We start from the raw sequence: 23141 nt of genomic DNA, 5'->3' as shown, positions 1-23141 counted from the left end.
TTTCCTACAAGTTAAGGATGCTAAAACTGAAAATCAAAATTCCTCAAATACCCCCAAATACAAACATTTTGAATGACTTTAAGTCTTCTACTACTGGAAAATAGTAGATATGACCTTACATTCAGTGGTCACAGTCAAAATGCAATCACTAAAATACACAAACTTATCTTCAAGGTATATCAGTATATCAGCCATGAAGTGGCATGGAATGTGTGATGTTCCTGGTTATTCGTAAATTGTAGTAATGGTATAATAAAATGCAAAAACAGAGTTTGAGGAGGAACTACATATTTATTGAATGAATAACAAAATTTTGTACTTACAGTCAGCATTTATCTACTTGCAGTGGGAAATGAAAAGAAAAAAAAATTCTGTTCATCCCCAATGGTTCAAAGAAAGGCAAAGGGTTAAAATGAGCCTATGATGGGCAAAGAACATGACAAATACAGCAGCTTTAAAATGCTGTCATGCCCTGTCAGAAACTATGAATAATTAGGTCTATGAAAGTAGAACATAAACATTTTATATGTCTGAAAGGGATGAATGCACAGCTGTGTGAGATCACAGGAGACCTACCAAGAAGTTCATCAAAGAGTGCCAGCATAGACTCAAAGGCAGTGAAAGTGAAGAGGTAAGAGTATGTACTCTGAGAAAAAGAAAGATTGAGTTCAAAGTTCAATTCTGCCAATTTCTCTCATGCCATCCGAGTAAAATGCCTTAACATCTTGTGGTCTCGTTTCCCCATTTGTGAGATAGGAAGGACACTAAGAGTCTTTAGCAGGGGTTATTACAGGAAAGAAACAGGGCAATAGAGTGAAAGCAAATAGATCATTTATTTGGGAGGCATCAATAAAAGGACTTTCAGTCTGTATTGCATTCTGGAGTTGGTCAAACCAGTGGGACAGCTATTAACAGCTGAACTGCTAATGTTGCCTAGCTTACTTGCTAATGGCTAAAACTCAAGGTGGATGGTTCCTGTACTGAGTACATTTCAAAAGGTATACTAACTCCAGAAAAACAGAATGAGGACAGTGGATGTGTACCCTAAGAACACAGTGTGGTTAGCTAATGTACCATAATCAAGACTGAAAAAAAAAATAAAATCCAGTAAGGAGAACTTGCAATAAATAAGACATAGCAGCTCAGACATCCTCAGTATATAAGGTACTTTGTCAGTAAGTCAGAAGAAAAATAAATTCAAGGGATGAACAGATGCTTCATGACATCTGGAATGCATATGGAAAAGAGATTTTAAAACTATTGGAAGCCATATCATGACCCAAAGATGATCATTAATATCTCAAGACTAAAGAGAATAGAGGGTAGCAGTTAGAAAACTCAGTGAATAACCCAGGCATGCATTACATTTTGCCTACACTTCCCGTCCTTACAGTGCATTGCTGAAAGTTACCAGACATTACTTACAGGTGGTTGTGAGCTGCCAGACATGAGTATTAGGAATGAAACTCTGGTCCTCTGCAAGAGCAGCAAGATCACTTAACTGCTAACCATCTCCCCAGCCCCTAAAATGATCTTATATAGAGATAATCACAACTCTCCTGCAGAGCAAAAAGGCCTTATGAGATAAAATTGTCTTATGAGAAATGAAAGGATGAAAATTACAAAATTTATTTCATAAATTTCAAATAGCCCTTTTACAGATACATTTATTTATTATCTGGGTGGGGACACATGTGTCTAGGCACACATGTTGATATCTGACAACTCTCTGAAGTTGATTGTCTCTTATTACCTTTGTGTAAGTTCTGAGGCCAGAACTCAAGTGGTCAATCCATGTGGCAAGAGCCTTACAATGTGGAATCGTCTTGATCATCAAGGATTCACAGGGTAAAAGGAGAGAACCAGTTACAGTTACTAACACCAGGAGGCATGTGATCATACACAGGTGGGCATGAAGACACACACACACACACACATACACACACACACACACACTGATCTTGCACATTGCAGTTATCTTCAGAAAGTTAAGTTTGAGAAATATATATCAAAGCTTACTGTAGAGCATATGGATTATTTCAGGTGCTTGACCATTTACATAGTAGGAAAATTTGCAATGAATACTCACATTTATCCATAGAGAATATACATTGGCAGTTATTTCCTAGAGATGGGAAAACAGGTGCATGAAGGATGTGCCATAGACTGTTTCTGTGAGTTCCATAGCCAATCAAGTTCTCTTAACTCTAGTTTTCTGAATAACTTAATTTAATCCAGTTCCAAGTTCACTTACCGACTTCAAAGCTGTGATGAACACACAGGAATGACACATTTATGTTGATGATAGGATCAAAGATTTAGAGATGCTGTAAAGGTCAATTCTTCATAAAAATTAATATGTATAGTTCTGTGACCAGCATGTTGTGTCTTCCAGGTGTCATCCATGAGATATTTGCTGCATGATTTTGTTTATGTAGATTAAATATGTTCTATTGCAGTTTAATAAGGATCAGGATAAACAAATAGGCTGAATAGATACAATCTAGACAGATGAGCACCAACAAGTTCCACTGGATGATGCTCTCATCTCCGTGTCCCGCCGCCAGCAAGAGAGATTTCCTGGCTTCTCCTCTGACCTAGTTCCACTGGTAACTTTTGCCCCTGGCTCCACCCCCCAATGGGCCTGGTCAGTGCCACAGAAGGAGGCAAAATAAATATCCCAATACAATGTTCAGGATCATATTGAACTTTACTAAATTACTCAAAGCTCATAGTTTGCCTGCTTTCTTTTGTTCCTCAGCAAGAAATGAGAACTTGACCCTTGTTCAGAATATTGTGCAGAATATTGTAATATATACATAGTCATGATAAGAGATAATAAGAGATAATATTCTCCTATGTAAACCTGCGGATTATTGTGAGTTTTTTTTTTAATTTTTATTTTACATATCGATTCCAGTTCCCTCTCCCTCCCTCCTTCACTCCCTCCTTCCTCCATCTTTCCCTCTCCCCCCCACATGCACCCCAACCACTCTCCCCTTCCAGCCCCCCCCACTCCACATGTAGAGTGATGCCATCCAGGAGGGGTCATCTAAATATGTCAATTCATTTGAAATAGGGACTAGGACTTCTCTCCTGTCTCTAGATTAAGGGAGTATCCCTACATGTGGGATGTGCCCACAAGGTCCTTTTGTGTACCAGTAATACATCCTGGTTCCACTCTCTGTAGTCCCTTAGACTGCTTAGGCCTTCTAGCTGAGACTTATGTTCAGGGGGTCTGAGTTAGTTCCATGCTGGATTCCCAGCTATCAGCCTGGGGGCCCGTTGTTCAGGTCAGCTGTCTCTATGTATTTCTGCAACCTGGTCTTGTGTTCTCTCTCTGCATCTGGATTCTAGCTTGATTCAGTGGTTAGTTGTGGGTGTTTACTGCTGTTTCCAACAGGTACTTGATGAGGGTTCCATGATGGCGGATAAGTTAGTTGTTGATCTCATTATCAGGGAAGAGCATTTATGGTAGCCTTTCCACTGTTGCTCAAATTGTTAGTTGGAGCCAGTCTTGTAGGTCTCTAGACATTTCTTTAGGTTCAGTTTTCTCTTCAATCCTATAATGGCTCCCTCTTTTATGTTCTCTCTCTCTCTCTCTCTCTCTCTCTCTCTCTCTCTTGTCTTCTGTCTTCTATTCCTCCCTGACTCAATCTTCCTAGTCCCATGTGTTTTCCTCTCCTCCTCTTCTTTTTCTCCTTGTTCCCTCTCCCCTCACTGCCCCCCACTCCCCATATGCTCTGGAACTTGTCTCGTCTCTTCCCCCTTCTGTGAGGGACCTTATATGAATCTCTTAGAATCCACCTTGTATCCTAGTCCTCTGGCAGTGTGAATTATAGGCTGGTGATCCTTTGCTCTAGGTCTAAAATCCGTATATGAGTAAGTACCTACCATGTTCCCCTTTTTGTGACTGGGTTACCTCATTCAGGATGGTTTCTTCAAGTTCCATCCACTTGCCTGCGAATTTCAAGATTCCAATGTTTTTTTTTTCCTGCAGAGTAGTATTCCAATGTGTAGATATGCCACATCTTTATCCATTCTTCAGTTGAAGGGAATCTAGGTTGCTTCCAGGTTCTTACTATTACAAATAAAGCTGCTATTAACATAGTTGAGCACATGGATGTAGATCACTTGGGTATATGCCTAAGAGGGGGATTGCCAGGTCCTGTGGTAAACTAATTCCCATTGTGACTTTTTGAAGATGTTTTCCAACTTGATGTTCCTGTGGCTTTTACACAAGAACAACAAGCAGATGCAGTCTAGAAAAACCTAAACATGTTTCTCTCTTAACTGCTTCACCTTTTTCTGATTTCTTCTCTTTTGATTTAAAAATCAAAAGACTTTTGTGGGTATGAAAAAGCATGAGTCATTTAAAGGTTTTAATGTCAGCATCAATAAAACAAGATTAAGTATGGCTAGATTACACAATTCTGTTCTCAAAGTGTGTGTGTGTGTGTGAGAGAGAGAGAAACAGAGACAGAGACAGAGAATTTGTGTGTGCACATGCATGTGGAAGCCACGGTCTACATAGACTGTTTTCCTCAGTCAATCTGCATCTTGATTTTGGGACAGTCTCAGTCTCACTCAGTGTTCAAGTTAGTCTGGAAGGCCAGTGACCTCCAAAAACCCTCCTGTCTTTGCCTTCACAGCACAGAGATTGTACATACATGCCACCAAACCCAGCTTTTTATGTGAGTTCTAGGGAATCCAAGTCTGGTTTCCAGTATTGCCTAGTAAATACTTAACCTACTGTGCCTTATGCTCAGACCCTACAGCACAGAATTCTCAGAATTAAAGAATAATGAGAAAAAACATATAAAATGAAAAGTACAAAATAACTTCAAAACATCTTAAATGGTACCTTTCTTGTGTCACTGTCTAAGCATCACTTATATAGACGGTCTCACACATTTATTTGTTAGCACCAGTGTATTGAGAAGCTATTCAGTACTTTTCTCATGTATGTGCCTGTAAGCAGGACATGGCATCTCTCTCAGAAGCAGGGGAGGATGTAATTGTCTTTCTATTCCTTATTCTGAATTTTTACTTAGGGAGCTGTTTGTTGAGAAGAATGATTTCATATGAAAAAAAAATGGCTAGACTTTTATCAGTTATGCTTCCACAAAATATTTAAAAGGCGGCCCTTTAAAAAATGGTATTGGTTATTTATAACTTCCCGTATGCCTTTCCTCTTAATGGCAACACAGTATATGGTATTTTATTAGCCCTGTAATTTCCATTATCAGTCTGCAACTCTGCATTTCTTTTTTTGTTGACTCATATATTTGCAAATTATTTATTCATCCCAAGATATAGCTAAGCAGTTGGAAGAAGAGAATAATGTCAAGGCTGAGCAAGAGTGAATGTGTCTCAGTAAAAGGCACATAAATCTTGCTTTCTTTATCTCCCTGTACTTCAGATTAGTCTTGCCAAAGTTTCAGGGTAACTTTGAAAAACACTAAAAGATGCTTTTTGTGAATTAGAAGTATGTCTTGGAAGTTTAAACATTACCTTTCCTACCTTGTTAGTATCCTTTTCATTTTTCCTTTATTTCAGGAAGTGTTTGGCTACATCACATTTATATTTCATTACAATTTAAGCTTGCCCATGGAACTAGGATCCTGCTAATGTGGAATTTTAGTTGTTTCTTTTAAAAATGAATTTAGCATTTCACATGGATTGCTGTTTAGAAGAATCTGTCAAAATATCTTTCTTTCCAAGGCCTTTGGATCTACTAAATCTCTATCCTTCTACTTTTTGTTTCTTGCAACAACGGCTTGCATTAGGTTGTTTTAACTCATTATTCCTACTCCTAAGGTAACAATCTTCAAAATTCCTTGAAGACTTTCAAGTTTCACATACCGTGTTTGTAAAACTGTAATTAACTCTCTAAACTTGCCTCATAAAGTTGCTATAATTCTCAGTTACAGAATATTCAGGAAGTTGGATCTTGTCATGTTTTTTTGTGCCTTGCTAGTTTGGGGAGGAAAACTTCATCAGCATACTGATAGGCAACTGACACAGGAATACTAATTACTTAGTTTAACTTAATGGTTTATGCTATTATTGTCTTGTGTGGTGGTATTGAATATCTCATGCCTGTAACTCCAAGACTCTTGCTCTAACTTACTATTCATTATCTTCCCAAAAGTGAGAGTGAGTTATGAAATTTTATCAATTGTATTATCACATACGTGACTATTTCTAATATCATGATACTCACATTACAAAAAACTGACATAATTTATGTATCAACTATGGAGTCTGAGAGAGTATAATGGTACCTATATCTATTCTGTGATGATTAATTCTAGTTAATGTTTGACTGTAGAAAAGCCTGCAACATCACTAAGCAGAATTTCAAATGTGCATGTGAAAGTAAATCTAATTTATGTTTCAAGCTACCAATTGGGGCAACCCTGAATAGACTGTTGGAAGAAAGTTGGAGAAAGCACTGTCACTGGGGCATGTTCTTTGTTCTTGCCTTTTCTTGGTACTTCCCCTATCTCTCTCTGTCCATCATGGTGAGTTACTGCCCACTATATACTCTCTGCCATAGTGGAAGTTTTGTCCCACCATGTCCCCCATCCATGACGGAGTGAAACCTCTGAAACAATGAACTGAAAAATATTTCTATTGTTTCTGCCAGATCATGGTGATGCTAAATCTTTAATATAGTTCACCTTCTAATTTGAAACAGTAGATTGATTTATAGTCAAATTGAGAAAAATGAAAGCATGTAAGTAAAGGAAACTTGAAAATCTAATACCTAGGGGACACAATATACTCAAAGTATCAAATAGAAGATTCTGAAATAAACACTTTTATGGGAAGAGAATTTCACATAGGATATAAAAGTAGCAAGATGTGGCTCAGCACAAAGGACAGCAAACTTCTAGATTCAACTTGATTATAGTTATCAGTCATTCACTTTGTATAGTACAGTAGTCAACATGAAATGAATGAGAAGATGGAACACCACCACCCTATTTCTAACCATTTTGTGGGGAGATACAGAAGTTGATCCATATATCAGAGAACATATTCTACCATATTTAATATAAAAAAAAGTGCTATGAGAGACTGGTGAAGGAAAAAGCAATGTGACTTTAAGAATTGGACGCTATGTGGATATGATTCCCATTATCAAGAAAGGAAGACATACATGTTCGATTTAGAAACAATGATGTGAACACAGAATCAAAGTAATATCATGCAGCATAGACTCCACACCAATGAGAATTCTTTCAAGCCTAGAGAACTGAATGTGATAGGCAGGGCATTCAGATGAGATTATGAAGTAGAAATAAAAGAACATTCTGTAGGTTTCTATAAGTGTGTAGATTTAAAGATCTTGGGACAGGAAAGTTAATGATGTGAATAAACACATAGAGGCCCAAATCATGTTTTAAATGTATCTTTCTTGGGTCATATATGTTGATTAAATAAGAACCATCTGGAATTAAATGCATAAAACATGATTAATAATTTACATGAGAGATTAAAAACAAAAATAATGAAAGTAGTAAATTTCACTGTAGTAAATTAGCTAATTCATCACGTGGTATGTAATCAGAAAATTTAAAATTTGTGACTCTGTCTTCAAGAACATATAATACAACTGAGCATGCAGGAAACCTAACAAGCAGAAGAGTGTTAGTCATCCTTGTTAGCTGTTAATTTTCATTTTTTTCAGACAATGTTGCAATTGTTAATAACATAGACTCCTAAGAACTTTGTGCCAAACCCTTAGTCAGTTCTTCCCAAGATATACTGACAACTAGCCCCAACCTCCCTTGATAACATATAGTCACCTTCATGAATTCAGGAAGATTTCTCAGGAATAAATTGTAGGTCCCACCTTTCTTCTCAAGTTCCAAGACCATGAAGTCCTCTCCCAAATAATTACTTTCAATTGCCTATTTTAAAGACTATTATAGTCATCACTATACATGTTTGAGTTTTCATCCTTTCAATTTATCACATTATGTCAATAATCATAATTCATTATCAGAATTCCTATATGCTAGAACCGTGCGTAATTCAATCTTGGGATTTGAGTGCTATTATATCCTCTTATTCTTCTCTGTCATTCTTCTTAGCACTAGCTTTTGTTGTATCTTGGGTGTTACTAATTTTAATCTCAATATTTGACCTTTGCCTTCCTCTCTGTCAGTATCTACACTAGTGAGTACTATTTTACAATAGGCAAGATGTAGTGGAAATAGTTAAAACATAGGGATGAGCTATGACTGTAGAATGAACAGAGGTAGTATATTTGTGTGGAATTAGTCTGAGCATCTGTCCATATCTGTCCCATTTTTTTGTGAGACTTACTTTAGGTACTTCACTAAATCTTTCCTTTTACACACAATGCTTTCAGATTTTATAGATACTGTGGGAAAGGTTGTGTCTTAATTCAGAAACACACTGTGCTAGGTAGTTTTATGTCAAACTGAAACAAACTAGTGTCACTGGAGAGGAGGTAGTTTCATTTGAAAAAACAAAAATGCCTGTGTAACAATGCTCTATAAGCAAACTTCTAGAACTAGTGACTGATAGGATAAGGTCGGCACACTATGGGTGGAGCCACCTCTGGGGTGGTTATTCTGGGTTCTACAAAAAAGTAAGATAAACAAGTCAATAAGCAGCATTGCTCCATAGCATCAGCTCCTGTCTCCAGATTCCTGCCCTTGTGAGTTCCTGCCCTGACTTTCTTCAGTGATGAACAGTGATGTGAAAGTGTAAGCCAAATAAACCCTTTCTTTGCCAAGATGCTTTGATCATAGCAGTAGTAAGCCTAATGAAGACATCCACTGATTCTAAGTAAAACTAGAATGTTGACATAGCGATGATATGCTAGTCCAGATGGAAGTTAGATTTATCGCAAGGAAATCACAATATAAATATTAGAAATTAAAAATTAAGAATGTTAAATATAGCACATTCACTTGCCTATATTTTCAGACATTACTAAAAGGATAGTAAAAGAATCATTTTTCAAACAATTTGGACAGCCATACCAGCCTGATGCAGATCTACTCAGATGGGGTCCAACCTGCGCATATCCTCAAGGCCCCAGAATGTGAGGAAAAAGCCACCCCGGGTCCTTAGTCTAGGCTGGAGGGAAGACATTCAGGGACCCGCCTGGTGCCTAATGGTGCTGGACATGTGGGCCTGATCATTTAAAAAAAATATGGGACAGAGAAGTGGGAGAGATAGAGAAGCGAAATGCTTCGCACACCATGGAAAGACACAAAGAAAGGTAAAGGGACAGGATTGTGCCAGCTTTCCACCTGGGTCAATGATGATAACAGTGAGGGGTATACTGAGGAAGTAGGTCTGTTTGCCACCTGTGTTCATGGTAATGTCTGATCAGATTGCTGCCAATGGCCATGTATGGGTCTCTGATCTTACATTAGCCAGGGTCTGTGTTGATATCTATGATTCCTGTTGCCATCAGAGACCCTATAGTAGTCAGGGTCCTGACTGATATGTATGGCTCTGGTTACCCCAGTTGCCATGAAGCAGCCTAGGGTCCAACCACCTATCAGAGAACAGATTTGAATCTGAAGACCAGGATGCATCCACATCTGAGTGGCATGAGCTGCTACTAATGACATGGCCATGTCTGGGCCCCAGCTGCAGCTGAGGGCCATGTCAGGGTCCATGGCCCTACTGTAGCCAGAGCCTGTGCTGATGTCCGATTTGCCTGTTACTATCAAAGGCCAAGCAGACAAGACTGAGAGCAAAGACTCAGGTCCATATTGAGACAGTGGTGATATTCAGACTCAGCTGCTGCTGCCAAGGACTATGTTGGGGCCCATGGTCCTACAGTGGCTGGGGTCTCAGCTGAAGTCCAGCTGCATTGACACCAGTGGTCTCATAAAGGCCCAGGACTGGGGTCATAATCTGAGGCATTGGTGTTATCACACAGCTGCCAGAACCATTCTCACCTGGGTGGCCATTCCTTCCATCCAGAGCCATGATGTTGACAATGCCCAGGTTGCTGCCAAGGACTATGTCTGTCTGGGTCACTGGTTCACCCATAGCTGGGGTCTATGTTGATGTCTGTGGCCAGTATCACTGCAAGAGGCTTTAGAAAACATTGACATGAAATTAGAGGGTCATGCTGAGCCTGCCACACTCTTCACTCACCTGGGAAAGCTGGTCTTGCCTCTTGCTGGCTACTACAGCTAGAGAGCTGTCCCATCCCTCAACACAAGCGATAATGAACTTACCCTGAGGGCATGCATGTAGGGGAGCTGAATTCATTGCCCTGAATTGGAGGTGAGTGGCCCAAATAGATCAATCTGACCTGCTGATTTGACCTGTCTGGTTAACACCCAGGCCTACAACTGGGCCTTGGGTTGACTTGACCTTGCATCTATCCAATCTGTGATGTGCTGGAACTGTCAAGGGATTGGTCCTATGGAATGATTCCTGCGTGGTCTCCAAGAAACAAGGCTGTCCCAGTATACTCCAGAGGATCTCTGGTGAGGACCTAGTGGGGATGGTGTTCAAAGGCCTTGACACAGGCCATTGACTCATTGCAACGAACATTTGACAGTCAAGCTGATGGGACAAAAGGATACACTATATGATATACCAAAACCTCCAATGCTATCAGGATGGATAAAAAAAGTGATGAAGAGACAGGAGAAGCAGAGATTTCTCTGTTCCCAGTATGGTTTTTGTTTTGTTTTTATTTATTGGGTTTTTTTTTTGTTGTTGTTGTTGTTGTTCTTGCTTTTGTTTGCTTGCTTACCCTGCTTTTCTTCTTCTTCTTCTTCTTCTTCTTCTTCTTCTTCTTCTTCTTCTTCTTCTTCTTCTTCTTCTTCTTCTTCTTTTTTCTTTCATGGGGGCTATAGGAGGGATGGGGGATAGAGGAGGGCAGGAGTTGAACAGAATTTGGGTTCATGATGTAAAAGCCCCAAAGATTCAATAAAGAATTTTTTTTTTAATTCTGTATGTTCAGTCAGTAAGTTTAAGTATTAAGCGACAGAGAAAAACTGTGAATGGCAAGTTGCATGGAACAGAATTTACACATTAGCATATGAAATGATCTTTTTTATTCTGAATTGTTCATGGAATTCATGCCACCAAATATCTAGTATAAGCAAGCAATATTATAATTTAATTCCTAACAATTCTAAACTAGAAAGACAGGATTATAAACATTTGGTTTATGAGTGAATCATGATGAAGAGTTATTTTGATAGTTAAGTAGGAGGTTCAGAGACTCTGTGCATAGAAGATGCCCAAGTCAATATAAAAAAAGCTAATTATGGAAGGTTGACACCCTATCCCAGAAAGGAAGTCTTTAGTAAACAGAAGGAGAGATATTACCAAAGAAATATTCTTGAGAACCAAGGAGCATTGCCTCCTGGGGGTATGCAGGCAGGCAGGAAGTCATCAGTCTGAGGACACTTTATGTATTTTTGAGAATAGAAGCAAAGATGTAGAAATACAAGTGATACAAACAAAAATATTTTAGAAAAGATTAGTACAAGTCACAAAAACAAATCAAAAAAAAAAATGTTGAGCTCCTCTATCACAATAATACATTTTAAAGAATAAGACTGAACACAGTTATATTCTTTCTTATGAGGGAGAGATCTGCCCTTCAAAATTCTATTCATGGTCAGCCAAACTTTTAAACTGAGGGACCATTGTAAAAGTAATTGCTCACATCCTTATCCTGTTTTGGCAATGATTATCCAAGTCTTCTATGCACTATGTATGTTATCGGTTACTGGGTGGTTTGTTTTGAATGATGAGAGAACAATAAATTGTTGGAAACAGGAGTTTAAAAGAGTGTTTATGTTTCCTTTCCTTTTTCTTTTGAGGATTGCCTTAAAAACCTGTCAGAATAACATTCAAGCACTGCAGGGCTTGGCAGTACTTGTGCAGGTACTTGACAAGACCTGCAGCTGGGTGCTGAGTCATCCAAGAAAGGCTACACTAGATGAGATGACCCAGGCTAACCTACCAATTAAATGTAAATACATGAGTGAGCTCAGCCAAGATCTGGCAGGTCAAACCTAGCCATCAGTCAGCTCTGGCAACCCATGGAAAAGCTTCAACAATTAAAATTAGAGTTCTGAATTGTTGAGAGGTGTTTAGATTTATTAGATATTATGTATACAATTATATAAACTAGAATGATAAATATAATGAAAGGGGAAATCAATTAACATAAATAACAGTGAGGTTTAATAGCATTCGAAGAAATAAAGGCTGGGCTTGCTTCCTTTTTTAATGCAGCCATTACAGTGAGGCATTTTAAAATTGTGACTGTATATTAAAAGCTGATACTTTAAGTCTTCTAAAGATGGGTGTCAAAGTATTTGTGTCATTTTAACAGTTGTATTTTAATTGTATTTTGAAAAAGATAAAGGGAAAAGTATAGAAATAGACGGATCAAAAGACATAAATTTAGTGTGGTTTTCTTGCTTAGAAACATGCGGTCTAAAGTGCATGTAGACTAGAAACCCAGTCTTCTAGAAAAAGCAACAGATTCTACTAAAGTTGGTTTATCTATGTTCAAGAACATAGGTCTTCCAGGGAACACAGGTCAGTAATTGTGTGTATTGGGGTGGGAGTTGATCATAAAGGACTATATTTTTGCTTTTGACTCAGGAAATGGGCACAAAGGTATGATCAACGTAACTGGTTTCTAAACCCTTAACTCATCTCTCTTTGAGGTAATTTTTGGACATAAAATTTCTTTAAAATCTTAGGTTACAAGGTGATTGGATTTCTGAAAAAATATATGCAAATGAGTTTACCATGAAAGGTCAATTTCAGCTTAAATTCTAATTCAATACCATAGACCTTGAAATAACTGATTATGAACCACTATATCAGTGTTTGTCCATGAATGTATGGCTTATAGCTAGAATCCCAGGAACACAGTTTGTTTAAGACTGAGAAAATAGGAGCTTTTTATTTAGACAGTGTGTGGGAAGAGAATGCTGAAACAAACATATAATTTACAAAAAGCAAAGTTAGGCTTCCAAGTCACCTTTAACTAGAGGATAAAACTTTGTAAATATAGTGGGATTTGAGTGGGCCCTGCTAAATTACCATGATTTAACAGAGCAAACAGTATCATTGTAAAGTAAATATGCCTGTCCTGTATGAAGCAGAAACTGGAAGAGATACATAAGTTAACCACGTAGTCATCATATGATGCCAAAATATTCAGTGATTCTGTATTTAATGAAACTGTACTATAATAGCCTCAAGTGTATCAGACTTTACAATTTCCTTTAGTCCTGATAGAGTATTGAAGACACACTAAACAAAAATGCCTAAACTCCTCAACTTGAATAAGCATGGGAAAATTAAAATTATAAGTTCATCAGGTTTTAGTTAATCTCAACCAAAGCCAAATCCGAAACACTTTATTTAATAATAAGTGATTTCTCAGGCCACTACAACCCATTTTCAACCATGTTTTAAATATGTGTATATGTTCTTGTATCTAATCTGTGTATGTATATACTCATGTGTTTAAAACAATTAATAATCCTCTTATCCTTACTAATATCTTATAGGGTAAGTAATTTTCATTTTCAGTCACTAACTTCTTGCAAGTAGTATTTATCTAGTTATATAATAAGAAACATAAGGCAGTGCAGGAAACTTGGTTGCTTCCTAACACTTTTATGCTAACCTGGGATTTCCTATGAGACCAACATAAAAGATGATTCCTGTTTTCTCAACAATCTGCTTAATTGTTCACTTGATCTTGGCAGCAACAGTGGATGGTACAGAATTGGTTTAACAAGAGCACACACTGCTACCAAGGGAACATATACAAAAAAGTACTTAATGGTACTTACCCTTTTTTGCTTTATATGTGGGTTGGGAATTGGTGAAATGGTTTCATTATGTAGGCTAGATTGAGTGAACTTGAACTCTTAGTTTTTATGATTCAGACATCATAAATTCTGGGATTAGAGGTATGCCCTTCCATATGCTGTAGATAATTCCCAATATAGCAGATCTATGAGAATCTGTAAAAATGTTGAAATCATTCTGCAAAAAAAAAAAAAAAAAAAAAAAAAAAGAAAAAAGAAAAAGAAAAGAATAAGTTTGAAAGCTCACAAAAGTCAGCTGACTATATGAAATATGTAAATCATAAACATACAGAATTAATTATTTTGTGCACAAAGTTGGAAGAAATAAGAAAATTGCCAGTAAACACCACATAGGTTGAAAATTATTTATACAGGGAGAGATGGTAGAGCACAGGGTATGGGTAAAGGAAATAGAAATAGATAGTTGATGATGATTATAGATGAATAGAGAGTTAGATAGATGATAGATAGATAGACTATGAATGAGATCTCTTTTTTAAGTAAAAGAACTGATTAGAATAAGATAAAGAAGATTCAGAGCATTGCTCAAACCAATGTAACTTGAATAAAACATATATAAAACAACTAAACTCACTTGGGAAGATGAAAATTTAATTGAGAAATTGCCACATTTTTTGTTTGTTTGTTTGTTTTGTTTTTTAAGACAGGGTTTCTCTGTATGCTTTCGAGCCTGTCCTCGAACTAGCTCTGTAGAGCATGCTGGCCTTGAACTCACAGAGATATGCCTGCCTTTGCTTCCCAGGAATGGGATTAAAGGCATAGGCCACCAATACCCGACAACATATATAAAACAATACAAATGAAAAGTCTTATTTTTGCCTCTGTATTCAGAATACACAAATTTCCATTTTTTCTTAAACAATGGCTAGATATAACATGAATAAGACATTTCAGGAATGAACATGCTATAGGTTCAATTTTACCAAATTATATGTCTATTACGAAAGTAGGAGTCATTACAGTGCTAGTTGAATAATTGCCTCAGAATCTTTGTTTTCAAGTCTCTCACCATAGAGATAATAAAAGTCAAACTATTTCTTTTCATACCTCTGTTTTGAACATTTTAATCTTTTAATAACAGATCTATAAATATTTGAACTTTTGTGGCACACTATTCCTGAGGATATATGAGCAAAGATATAGTTACCTCAGATAAGAAATTAATGAGAGACTAAAGTAAAGATAGCACCAGTGTCCAGCTCCAATTTGGGGTTTTATTGGGATTACTTTTAGCCATGTGGATGAGTGGTTATTAAGAGCAGCAGAAGTCACTCAGACAGCTATATTACCAAAAGCCAGGCTAGCATGATGATGGCTTATGATACTTGGAAAGATGAGTATGTGTACGTTAGCTAACAATTCTCCATTGTCCATGTTGCCCTTCCTTTATTTTTGAAAGGTAGTGTCATGAGTCTGAGGCTAGTCTCGTACTTAATAAGTAGTGAACAGTGACTTTAAACTTTTGATAATTCTCTATCTCCATTGTTTCAATGCTAAATTGCAGTTTAGGTGGCATGAGGAAGCTAATTTAGGCAGAGCTTTGCACATACTATGTAATTTCTCTATCAAATGACAGACATGAAATATTACTTGTTCTTAATGTTTTCATTCCACAGAAATGAGGGAATTCTTGGTAAATATCATGGAAAGGTGAATGGTTGTGTTTTCACTTCCCTTTTTATCACTGACAGAACAGTAAGCCTTGAATGTAAATGACCATGATGTTCATGGACATGCCATTCTTTTGCATATTGGTATTGTGGTGTTGCATAGGAAGAAGTAGTAAGTGATTGGCTGATACACAGGAAAAAAATTGTGTGTGTGTGTGTGTGTGTGTGTGTATTGAAAACAGAACATGTAGATAAGAAGTTCTTGACAGGTCATGTGAAGTAGGGACTAGGGCTTCTCTCCTGTCTCTAGATTAAGGCAGTTATCCCTCCATGGGGAATGTGTTCACAAAGTCCTTTTGTGCAGCAGGGATACATCCTGGCTCCACTGTTTAAGGTCCCTTAGACTGCTCAGTCCTTCTGGCTGAAACCCATATTCAGGGGGTCCTGAGTCAGTCCCATGCTGGCTTCCCAGCTATCAGTCTGGTGGCCCATTGGACAAAGCAGCCTTACAGACTACAGCCAGGCTTTCTGTATCTTCTTAGAATCCCCCATGACAGTGCCCCTTACCAGCAGGAAGTAGTTTGGAAAGAACGATGCCCAAATTCCCAAATATTGTCTATAAATGCTTGTTTTCATTTAAATGGACTTGGTTATATAAAATAAATAAATAAATAAATAAATAAAGAGACTTAAAAATATCAAAAAAGAGGATTAGAAAAGTTTCTTTTCATCACATGACATAAGAACTGGGATTGATATGTAAAATAAAAAAATATTAAATAAAAGTTAAAGAAGCTCTTGATAGACTCTGTCATAATAGGACCAATAAAATATATTTGAGTGTTAGTGGGGATGTGATATAGCAGAAATGACACACAAAGAACCCTGCAAAGCACTGGTTTCTAGTCTAAAATGCTAGCTTTTATGAAACTATGTAAGAAACAGCCAAATGAGTTATCACTGGTGATAACATTTTATGTTTGTATTTCAAATTCCCAAATCTTTCCCTCTGTTTTTCACATATTTAGATCAAAAACCTTTGATCTGTGTGAAGCACAGTGCATCTGTATTCACATGGAGTTCAATGACAGAAGAGGAATCTTGCCAGTTCCTCTAGACTTAGACAAGTTAAGGTCAAAGGGGGAAGCTAGAGGAACTAATTTATGTGAGATTGTTTTACTAGAAAGAAAATGAACTCATACAAATGTTCAGTTTATTCCTTCTCACTCGATGATGTTGACCTTCTATTCCCTTACAATAACAATCCACTTTTCTTTGTTTTTCAGATTTAGGATTCCCAAATCCTAAGCACTTGCACACTTTAAAATGACTAAACTGGTTTAAACATGAGGTTAGCAGTACACTGATGGTTTCGCTTGCTTATCCAGAATCAACTGATTATTACAGACAAAGCTGTAGAATTTCTCTAGATTGATTCATGAAAAATAAATAAATAAATAAATAAATAAATAAATAAATAAAATCACCTACAAATTTCTAAGAGCTAGGAAAAAAATAAGAAAGCCCACCCAGAAGAGGAAGGCATCTTTCCATACAAACCATAAAAGAAGGTGTTCCAAGTCTATTGGAAACAGGAAACTTCCTTTTCTTAGAGTTGTAGGGATTGTGGACCCCTGGGATTAACATACATTTGTTATTTAAGAGAAAAGACAGGAGTTGAAAACCACCAAATGTGCAGCATACTAAGACCTTTCTTTTTAAAATTACACTTCTTTTTCGACCATGCACTCAAAAATATATTCTGCCTGCCTTGTTGACTCAAGTTTGGCAGGTGCAAAGTTGATAGTTATAGGGTATGATACATCTTCACAGTGGCAGTGTTTGCAGAGCATATCACTCTACTGCAGGGTTCTAGTGCAAGCTCACCCACAAAGTAAAGAAGGTTTTTGCTTCTTAGATGTTTGTGTGTGTTAAGGAATCTCATGATGTTTTCATTTCCTCTTCTAATTACTTGTTTACCTATTCATTGCTAAATCTTATAATCCATAGTTAAAATACAATCATTCATATATATATATATATATATATGTTGAGAAAAATATTTAAATACATTTATTATATGTCTTTACTCATCCTCTAAATTAGTTTACAAGTAGATATCATAGCACTAATCTCAGTAGTGAGAATATTTTAGAATAAAAATATTGCATAAAAGGGCAAGCCAGTTCGGTCAAAATGATCAATGCTATTATTATAAAATTGTCAGTGTAAGCCATTTACAATTTATCAAATGTAACAAACAGGTTTGAAGTAGTGTTGCAAATAATGTCTTAGTTGAGAGAGCAGAGTTAAAAGGAACTCAGTCTGTCCTTTTTATTTTATTAATGGCTGAGTGCAGAGATTGATAGGCAGTACTGCCTATGGATGGAAGCAATAGCACTTTCTGCTTCATGTTTGTCAGTCCTTATATAAATTTAAGTCTAGGTTGTTTTATTACCTAGAGAATAAACTATGGATGAACTGCTTCTGTTAACAAGATTCCTACATTTGCCACAAAGTTTTCGAATCCTTCCTTTCACTGAGGTGTCACTTTACCTTTGTGTATTTTTTGATCATCTTTCAATGAAAGATTTATTTTCCTATGGCCATGAACTTACTTAGGAACTTTTCATAACCTGTAATGAATACATAACCTCTAAGAATACAGTTATACACTGGTATTAATACAAGTAAACAAATGTGTTGTGTATGCACACACTCATATTCCATTACACATGTGTACATAACACACACACACACACACACACACACACACACACACACACACACACATTTGGATTATTGTGTCAGCCCCTACAACAACAGAGTGAAGTGTTTCACAATGGTCACAAGAAGGCTTGAAAGGCAAAAAGGCTGTTTCTGCTCAGATAAAGACGGAAGTTTTAGAATGAGAGGTAGCAATGTTGTGCCCCAGGCTGAGGCTGAAGCCCCATGAGTCCCTTGGTGTTCTGCTGGTACTAAGCTTGGTGCCAAGGCTGAAGATTGTGAGCCTGACTACCAAGGCTGATGGGAACAGCAAAGAACACACTGCTCACCAGAAGTTAATTGACTCATAGCCTATAGGATGTGCTGTCTATAGGATGGATTGTTCCTCTGAGTTTGCCCATTCCTTCTGGAAACAACCATATAACCACACCAAGTGTACATTGCCAGTTTTCCAGGTATCTCAAAATCCAGTAATATTTACATGATCATTCATCATGTTCCTTTAAATTCTTTGTACAGAAGTTATGTCTATGTAATTATTTTTTGTTCTAACAACGGTCCTGTGTTTTGAATACTACATTTCATTCCACTTTATCATCTCTCTATGACATTGAAATATTTTCATGTACAGCTTAGATTAGAAGCTATTTTACATCATGACTTGAAAATACCCACTATTGGCTATTAGTTTGAACTTCTAATCCTTGGGTAGTGATGCTGTTATGAAACAGTGGAAAAGTAGGTCCTTGAGTCATGTTGAGACATCATGGCCTTGCTGTTTTCTGTTCTCCTGTCTGCCTTCCATTTACCTGCTACATACTTGTCCATTAGAATGTTTTTTGCAAGTGAATGGTACCAACAATCCATGTGTTCAAAACTCTGAAATTGTGAGTCAAAGTAAGGCTATCTTCCCATACACTGCTCAAACATTATTGACCACAGTAATGTAACTATGAGGTTGATTTCAGATACAAGAGGACAGTGTATAAAGTCCATTAGGATATCAGTTCCTGTTCCATGAATCTGTTTCTTGCCAATATTTCTAATTTTATTTCTTTCTATCCACTCGTGCTTCTTGAAGTAGGTATAGTGGTAAACTTCCTTCCTGGCATTCAAGGTACTGAGTTCAATTCCAAAAAACAGTACACAACGTGAAATGTAGAAATTTTGCTCTTCTCTCTCAGACCTCATACATTCATGTCCACAGATTGACCAATTAGTTTGTTTTCTACTATATTGTGACCCTGTCAAAGCAATATTTCTTTTCTTTCTAGTCTCCATCAGATATTGTTGTTAGCAATACAAAAAAAAAGTCTTAAATATGTTCCTTAAAATCAGAAGTATGCTCATCTCACTATAAATTCCACTATTCTTACGAAGCTAGCCTTTTGTCTTCCTTTATTAGGACAACAGTTAAAAACTGAATGTTTTAATTCTCTGCTTCACAAGAGAAATTCCACTGCGTGGAGGAAAACATGGACTGGAACTCAGTTTGTGCAGAAACTCTGTTCAATCCATTATCACACCTGACAAATTCTGTAAACTGTCTTTGAACTTTCTATAGCCATAAAAAGAGATAACACATAATTGATATAGACATGTGAAGAATAGTTTATACTCAAACTTTGCAAGTCGTTTAGTGATTCCAAGTGTTGGCTTTCATTTTGACTAGGTGGTTCCTAACCAACACTTTCCATACCTCCAATTCATGCTCCACAGTGCCATACTCATCACCTCTCACCTCCTTACTCAACAATTCCCTACTTTCCAGGATCTCTTTACCTCAAGTGTGTTCTAACTCACTTCTTTGCTAAACTATCAGAATATTTATTAAAGGAACTTATTAAAAAATATCCCTTGATTTTTAGAGAATATTCTCAATGAGTTTCCACTGCCAAGTAATAATTTGAACTGTTTTATATAGGGTTATCATACACACATTGATAGACCCAATGTTTCACATTTATGAGACTTTGTGTTTACATACATACACACACACACACACACACACACACACACAGTTCTAGTAATTACTGTCACTGATACTACTGAATTAGGACTTTTAATGATTTATTATTTTATATACTATATTGTAGGTAGAGTTTATGTGTGACATATGTATTTGTGAGAGTACAGGTATATTGTGGTGTGTATGTATGCATTCCAGAGGATAACCTTGGAGAGTCAATTCTTTCCTTCTACTTTTGGTTATAGGAATCAAACTCAGAACTTGAGGCTTGCATTACAAGGACTCTTACCCACTGAACCATCTGACTACTACTGAAGACAGCTCTGTTTTTAATCTGCCTGACACTCTGCACACTGTTTTATTCCTCACTAGACTTGTAGTAAAGTGTGCCAAGCCATAGTCTTCTGCTTTTGTGGAGAATTTCTAGTCAGTCTGGAGCACCTCTGCAATCATATTATTAGTTTATATTTTTGTTTTGCTTTGTTTTATAATTTTGTAAATTTTTATAAATTTACCTTTATCCAACACATATTTCCTGACTGCCAGTTCCAGTCACTTTTTCCTCTATTCTTGTGTGAGTTTAATGTCATCCTATGTTTCAAATTGTGCTTTCTTATAGAAAATGATTAATAGTTTTAATCTGTACATTTTCTACTTATTATACTGTTTTATTCATAATAAATACCATATGCTGATTTATTCTTCATTACTTATGTACTAATATATCCATTTAGTTACAAAATTATATATGATGCTATTTATATATTTGTTTATATTTATGATCATAGATTTATTACAGTGACTCTGATCAATGATTCACACAATTCATGGTGATTTGTCATTTATGTAAAGTTAATGGAAAAAGAAAGTGAGCTGACTTCATTGGATATCATGCATGTTCAATCCTAACTTTTATACATATTTTATACATATTAGTACACAGCCATTCACTGAGATGTAGGAAACCTCCTGGTGGCCATATTTCCTTGTATAAACAAAACAACTATCTTTCTGTCCCCTAGAAACCATGGGTGTCAATAGCTCTTCAGCTAGGTGTGAGTCCTCAGATCACACTGCCATCTTGAAATTTTAATTCTCTTGACCATTTGCTGGTCTTATATAGGTAACCACAGTCACTGTGAGTACTAACTCACAGTGTAAGATGTATAAGAGCTAATCAAATCTAGAGGGCAGCATTTCACAACACTCTGCCCCAACTTTGGGGTCTAAACTTCTTTCTGACTCCTTCTTTGCCATGTTCCTTGGGCCTTTGGCAGGAATTGGTGAGGAAGAGATTTGATACGGATGTCCTGGCAATGCTGGAGCATTCACAATCACTTGTTCTAGTCAGTAGTGTATCTGCCTTAACCACCTACAGCAACAAAATCTCTGGCCAAATTTGGGAGTGGCACAAATTTATAGTTATAAGTGCAAAATTTAGAAGGCAGTTTCCCAGCTTGACCATTTAGAAACAGCAAAAACAAAGCAACATTCATGTATTTTAAAACAATTCTGTCTCAGTTTCCTATACCTTTCACCTTTGCTTTTAAGAAAACTTACTTGACTATGAACCAGAGCTCTCTGTATGTGCAAGTGAAAGAGTGATGTAATTGGAAACATCCTAACTTTTTTCTGTGGGAATAAGTATGAGAATAGAAAATAAAATAGATGGAGGAGAGAACAGAGGTCAAAATCTTCCACATATAGACATGAAACAGCAGGCTTAAACTGATTTAAGAACAGAATTACAGGAGTGTGTCCACTGCACTTGAAAGATGTGCCAGCGTTAATCTTTCTGCTAATTCTGATTCAGACAGAAACCTTGATGTAAGCTTCAAAATGCCCCCAGGATACAGAGTGACAGCAGATACAAATCTAGCTTGTGATTGGTGAATGGCACTAGTAATCCTGAAGGCATCACAGGCTCTGAAATAGAAACTGCAACCTCCTTGTGTTTCTTTTGTCTGAGAAAATTTTAAAAAGTATTTATGTGTTTCAGAGGACACAGATACCAATGATTGAGAAGGTGTCCAGTGACTAGGCATGTTTTTAAGACTAGAATGTGTTTAAAAGTTGTGGGTCTCTAATCCCTTTAAGAAGCAGTTGTTGGGTCCAATGTGTGAGAAAACCAAATTTTGTATTTTTACACAAAGCCAGTTTCTTCCTAGATATCACCTCTCCCTAAAGTTAGTGCTGTAATTCTCCCACAAGTCTGGGTTTCTCCTGAGAGTAGTTATGTCTCACAGTTCATAGTCTGGAATGTGTGACTATGTGACAGGAAGATCTTCCCATTTTTTAAAAATTGTTTTTCTTTCAGAGAAGTTAAGACAGAGTGTAGGCATGTGAAAACCAAAAGGCAACAGGGAAAAATATGTGATACATATTTGTTTCATTTTGAGTACATCTCTCAGTCCATTCAGTATGAATGCCAGTGATTCTGGAATTTAAAGCAGTTCCCACTGCAGTCTATGCCAATAAAGGCCTCTACTGCAGGAACCTAAAACGCAAGCTATAGATTTTAATGAGGAGCGCCTTCATGATTTTCATTTATCAATATGAGAAAATGTGCAGTAGCTTGTTAATTCTATGAAAAAAATAATAGGGGCTATCTCTGAGTCACAACTTTTGAGACCCTACTTCTCATACTGGGTCACCTTGCTCAATCTTAATACGTGGGGATGTGCTAAGTCTTACTGCAACTTGATATGCCATGTTTTATTGATGCTCATAGGAGACCTGCTCTTTCCTGGATGGAGATGGAAGTGGAGGGGAGTGAGTGGTGGGAAGGGGAAAGGAGAAGAGGGACTAGGAGGGAAGGATGAGGGAAAGGCTGCATCCAGGATGTAAACTAAATACATGAGTCCAAAATTTTTTCATTAAAATGATGATAGATACGTATAAAATAAACATTGAAGATAAGTGCATGCACATGTGAGCGCACAC

This window comes from Phodopus roborovskii, unplaced genomic scaffold, assembly GCF_943737965.1.
Source record: "Phodopus roborovskii unplaced genomic scaffold, PHOROB, whole genome shotgun sequence".
In the NCBI taxonomy this organism is placed as follows: Eukaryota; Metazoa; Chordata; class Mammalia; order Rodentia; family Cricetidae; genus Phodopus; species Phodopus roborovskii.
The sequence above is the reverse complement of the archived record's forward strand: the minus strand, read 5'-3'. Positions refer to the sequence as shown.